The sequence below is a fragment of the Micropterus salmoides genome, unplaced genomic scaffold (genome assembly GCF_014851395.1).
Source record: "Micropterus salmoides isolate LMB-PRFRI ecotype aquatic unplaced genomic scaffold, ASM1485139v1 Ms_hic_scaffold_14, whole genome shotgun sequence".
Classification (NCBI taxonomy): Eukaryota; Metazoa; Chordata; class Actinopteri; order Centrarchiformes; family Centrarchidae; genus Micropterus; species Micropterus salmoides.
The window spans coordinates 5,675,183-5,681,741 of record NW_024040485.1 but is presented as its reverse complement, the minus strand read 5'-3'; positions in this window follow the sequence as shown (position 1 = coordinate 5,681,741).

Below are 6,559 nucleotides of genomic sequence, written 5' to 3'. Positions count from 1 at the left end.
TGAATCTCCCAGGTGTAACTGTATGTAATTAATTAGAGCTTGCTTGTTCAGCATACCTTTCCTGGCTAAATAAAGATAAAAATGTGATTATCAGACACTTATTAGAGCCGCTTATGGCTCACCACACTGCAATAATTCACCGCTGCAGGCTTTAAGAAAAATGTTGTTGTGTTCTGCTCTTAGCAAACAGGAGCCGTTCAGTTTCCCTGAATGTCAGTGTTCTCATCCTCACTGAGGATCTCCTGTCTGCAGTTTAATCACTTCAGCAGTTGTTCAGATTAAGGCCGCTGTCTCAGGAGAAGATTTAAACAGGAAAATAATAACGGTGGTAAACTGTACTTCAAATTTGGCCAAATACAGGTTAAGTATACCAAAATATCTTGGCAAAAAATATGCATAGTGTCGCTGTCCAAGGAAAACCACATATATACAAATTTGGTGATTTTATTCATTGAGATAAACTGAAGTTTGAAGCAATCCTTTATGAGCTGAGAAAGTGATCTTCTTTAAACAAACCCATTTAAACTATGGCACTCCTTTATAGTGTTCGTTTTCACAGATCCCGTCAGGTGAGGCCATCTCACATGTTTGAGCTCCAGTCAACAGTGACAAATCTTTTCCAGTGCTTGCTCTGTCAGTCCTGGCAAACACTTGGCACAAATGTGCCGTAAAGTGTTTATGGTGAAACAATATGTGGCACCCTTGGCACATCCACAAGGGATCCCCAGGTGCTATGGCACGTTGGAAACCCCCCTTCATTAAAAGGAGCTTTTTGGTGCAGAACTTCTATTAGTATAAACCAGCTTAAGTTCTGTCTAAGCAATAGAGAAGTCCAGTAAACAACTTATAGAATCTAAATCAAACAAGGCCATGTTGTGAAATGACACCTTTTCAGGAATACAGTGACAATGGAATGACATTCCAACTAGTTTGTGAAATGTGAATAAAAACAATAAAAAAAAAAAATTGTTTTCAAGAAATTCAAAAAAGAATCAATGAAAACAACACCATGAGTAGTTGCTAAAAGACAGGACAGCAGCTGGTCTATAAAAGCTAATACCACTGGAATTTCAGACAGACATCAACATACCTACTCCTACAATACATGTGTTAGTATTTCAATCAGTTGACTCCCTTGTAAGCGTTTTTAGCATCTACTGTTCAAAGAGAAAAGTGGCTGTAAACTGAAAAGATTTTGTAACATATTGGGTGGAAATGCTCATAATGGAAATGTTCCCGCGGTTGCTAGATTTCAACTACATTCATCTGCTTGAACATAATCAAACCATGAAAAGATCTCATTAAAAAAGTCTGCCATGCTTGAAAGAAAGACAAATACAATGCGTGTGAGGATGTCAATGTAAACAGAGAGAATGATGGAGTGGGTGAGTGAAAGCGAGAGTGAGCAGAGAGAGCGATAGAGTGACATAAAAACAGAGTATGAGATCAGCAAACGGGCATCTGAGTGGGTCTGGCAGGGAGCGAGGAGACACACAACTCACTTCTCAGAAACAGTTTGTATCACAATCCAAAGATCACAACAGACAACAAGAGTTAAATGTTTCCAGTCAGCATTGAAATAGGATTCTGAATGGTCTTCAGAAGTATTTACTGCACTTGTATGTGTCGGAGTGGAGATAATAAAAAATCCTGGGCTGTGCAACACACTCATAACACTGCCAAGCATGACTGAAATAGCATCAGTGGCAAAGTACATGTTGGTGACGCAAATTGTAAAGCGAGAACAGAACTTGGTGTGTGCTTGTGTTATGATAACAGATCTTTTGTATTCGCTGAGGGCTGATATTTTGTGCAAATATTCAACATCTTGATATTTTCTTTTACGTTTTCATGCAAAATATTTCCAAGCAGTCAGAGCCATTAGTCAGGATTTAATAAAAGGCCGATAACAGCTCAATAAATCACTCTAATGCACGTTCATGTTCATTAATCATAGGGAGTGTGTTTGCGTTGAGGCGAACTTTAGCATGCAAGTGAGTGTGAGAGGACGGGGAGTGAGATATAGAGAGTGTGGTATGTGTTGAGTGGGCTTTTAAAACTGCTGCCATGTTTGTGTGGCAATGGGAACGCATGTTAATCAAAAGGACATTTTTTATTTCCAGACAAGAACTTGTGTTCTCTGCAACTTAATCTTCCATATCAAACCTGTCAGCTGGTGTTTTCTTGAAACAGCAATTTTCTTAACTGCATCCGTTTTCCTTTATTCAGATTGTTGTCATATGTCAAGCATGAAGTAGTGGGAGGAGTTATTTTGCATGTCCAGGGTTCCAGAAGTAAAAGTCCAGCTCAGTTTCTCAAAGACAATATTAGGTGACCGTCAGTTGGAGTACTTCCAAAGGTGGGATGGAAATAAAAACTCTCCTGGCTGAATCATCAGTTCAAAAGGTGAGAAAATGTGTTGTTCTTTGAAAAACACTCCAAGGTAAAATCCTGTGTGTAACAAAATGCAAGGTAATAAGTCAACTATTATGACAAATGAGCATTTCAGTAAGAAATGTCATATCGGTTAGCTTAAAATCCTAAAATCCAAAAGATTATACTAAACCTAATAAAACATTCGCCTGTTAAATCAGGTCACTGTCCACTGTCTGGGTCAACTTTGGATGAATTCAACAACTATAGTGTAATGTTTGTTTGTTTTTTCCAAATGTAGCAACTTTAAATCCTCAGCAATAAAAGTTGAAATAATTAAACTTTCAAAGATTTTCCTTCATCCTTCAGTTTTTCTAATCAGGATTTCTACAGGGTTTTCATCAATCTTAGATTCTTCACTTATTTTGTTAGCATTCATCAACTATGACTCACTGTCAAAGCCTCATAAAAACCGTAGTTGGGGAATGCTAAGGAAATAATAATGTAATGTTTCCAGTAGCTTGCTAATTCTTCCACCAAAGCAGTATGCTACCGTGACCAAATGCCACTAAGTAAAATAACAAACATACAGTCAAACTAGCTTTCATCCTATAACATCATAGAACATGGACAGAAAGCTCCATGAACGCTTCAGCTTTTCAGAAGGACTGATAAAACCTGAGAAAAACCTGTTGAGTTACAGCAACTAGTGAAACAGATGTTAGCTAGGACACGGGTGGGTCTTCAAGGCTCTACAGTATACCCGTAATACTTTCACAGCCAAGTGTGCCGCTGGAGAAATGCATGATGTGTTCATCACTTTTGTGCATGTCACACAGCTGTTTTCATTAAAAGTGTGCACGCTAATGATATCTGCCTTTGCATTGTACTGTCTGGCACAAACGTGCAGTTACAGATAAATACCCAAACACATGCATATGATGGCTATGGAATGATGGAGGAGGGGCGGTATTTCTGTAATGGCACAGCCATACCTCAGTAATTACAGGAGACACTGACAGTGATCCATTAGCCTGCTGTGGTGGGCTGAGACCGGCATACATGCTGGCTACCGCTGGGCCTCTGGTACACACAAACCTGCAGACTACTTTGTTTATATGTATCCTATTATTATGCATTTACTCATGCACATGAACTGAAACATACATTGTTTACGTGTTTAAGGGTACACATTAGTGGATCTGTATTACTCCCCTATCTACACTGGACACTAATGAGTACTGTTATCATGCATTGCTATCGTGTACCTCAAACTCAATCCGCTGCTGTTATTTCAGTTTCTGTTTTTATCACATGTGCTACTTATTATGTGATACACCCATTCATGAAGTTCATTCTATTTGACCCATTCATGCTCCATATTTCTGTGCTTGTAATTTACAACAAGTAACACACAGTAGTACCACTGATGCACCTCGCTGTACAATACTGAAACATAAATGTACCTTTATGTACAGTTTTTTCATTACTTATAATAAAGTACAAGGCAAGTTACAGATTCTGACCAAACTGCAAATCAAGTTAAACCAGACCATGAGCCACTTATTATTTCATGTTAAGATATTTTCTTGTGTTTAAGTGTCGCTAGTACTTGACTGATCACACCCACAAAGTTGTTCATGTGTGCATGTGTGTGCAGTACGACTACAGGCAGACACCTCTGTGTATGCATGTGTGCACCGGTCGTCAGTTCGCATGTTCACTGTGATCCAATCACAAGAAGCATAATGCCATTACCATGACAACAAGTTGTCCCCATCAGCCCATGATATATAAACATTATTGCCAAATGCTGGCAGGGACATGATGTTCTCAACAAACAAAGATGTATCCATTCATTCTTTTGCAGTCCAGCACCAAACCTGTGTTAACACCAGGGGCGTGGCCAGGGAGGCACGTACCACCCCTAAAATCTGACAGGCCATCCCAGGTGCCTCCCCATTGGTATTTTATAACATGACTTTATTTTTGAGAGGACATTCTTTTCTTTTATATGTAGCCACTTTTGTTTTTTGTTTTTGAGGACAGTCTCAGACCAGTAACAGAGATCACTGGTTTCTGTTATGTGCACAGCTCCGACTGTCCGGGCGCTGCACTTCTGCAGTTCCGAAAGCTCCGCCGTTTGCATTCCGTGTTGTCAATTAGTATAGATTCTTCTGAGATGCATTGCGATGTGGAAGAATCTGAATTGATTATCAAATGTCAAAAATCTATTATTTAAATGTTAATTCATTCTCACCACCCTGAGAATGAGTTTCCTTGATGTAGCCTAATTAATTAGTGTTTTTTGCTAAACTGCAAAATTTTCAAAATTCACACTGATTGTTCATAAATTTTAAGTTTTCCTGCGCAAAATGTGTGTCACTTTACTTAAAGCAAACAAATGCGTGTTATAAGTTCTTATAATTAGTTCATGTGGTATTATGTCCACCTGTAACATATTACACAGGGATAGATATTTTAACTCTTTACTTAAAACAAACAAAGACATGCTATATAACATTAAACATTACTATAAGCTATTATTCCATTTTATATCACTAATTCTAAATGGTGACTAAAGTGTATTCATAACGAGGCAGAGTCAGTGGTATAAACTGGTTTTACTATTAGTTATAAAATATTATATCAAAAGGTCATAATGACTTGTGAACTTTGCTATAGCACCTAATGTATTTTGTAAGTGATTATAACAACTGTTATAATGTCTTATGGACGCATTATATGGTGTTATAAATATATGCATAAGTAATTATAGCGATGACCTTCATAGAAAGTGTTACCAATACTTTTAATACCCAGTAATAAATAGAGTAATATTACTTTTTAAAGGAGTAATAAGTAAAAGGAAATAGTAAAAGTAATTTGCCCAACACTGCTGCTAGATATGCCGCATAGACTGATATGCTGCTTTCTGCCCTCCATTTTCTTTGAGATGAATACATTTTTATTTATTTTCTTATATCTTTAAAAAAAACACACATGCCAGTAAGAGCCCACACTTACATATAATAGAGACAAATACCAATATGGTCTTGGTGTGTACGGTACATTCATGAAAGAATGCATATAAAATTGCGTCATCACAAAAACATGCATTAATGTGCATAGGTGCATATCACAGTTGCTCACACCCCTCAGCTCCACAGTTTTTTCAAGAGCTACCCCTTCGTTAAATAATCCAGCAAATCTGAAAAACTCTCATAGCTCTAAACCACATTTGTCGAATCTCCCTTTACACACACACACAAACACACACAGACACACACACACACACACACACACACACACACGTACCTCGACACATGCAGATACACATATACACACACATTCTGAAAAGATATTTCAACACAACACGAGGTCATGGCACCGCCGATAAGATCTCACCGTCTGGCACTGCTCCAGGCTGCCTTCTCTGGTTCACAGTCTGGGACCCAGACCAAGCTTTTGTGCACTCTCCCTCTCTCTCCCTCTCTCTCTCTCTCTCTCTCACACACACACACATACACACACACACACACACACACACGCTCTCATAGAGCCTGGCTCTGCAGTGGCCCTGCCAGTTCCACCTCCCAAAGGACCTAACGATGAGGCTCAGGATTGAGGAGTGAAATGGACGATGCTGGCCAACAACGCCTTGTTTGAGGACTGGGATCGGGATAATTACTGTCATTATAAAGGAGGCGATTTGAAAAAGGACGATGTAACCATCATCCAGCTGTAGTGTTAAATAAAAGAGTGCTAACTCATCTCAGTTACTGCATCGTGGGCCAGGCCAATAGCATTTTGGATTGCAGGAAATAACAATAAGCTAGATCATGAGTATTGCTGCAAAACCTCAAGTTGCCAAATACACAGGAGAGCTGCTTCCACACTTACAAGCTAAATCCTCCAAAAATAACAGATTTACTGGACAGACAGCTTCTTCACATAGATCTCTGGCTACTCATCTACACGTGCCTATACTGTATATTTAAAACAAGTACAGGTTTTTGAACTCTGCACCTACATCCCCCGGCAGCCGTGTTGGAGGTTTTCATAGTCATTTTAACACAGTAGACAGAAAAGCTCAATATAGAGTATTTACTGAAACTGCCTAGAAACTAGTCATATATTAGTCAATCTAAGTGTAAACTTATAAAAATGAACAATATGCAAAAGT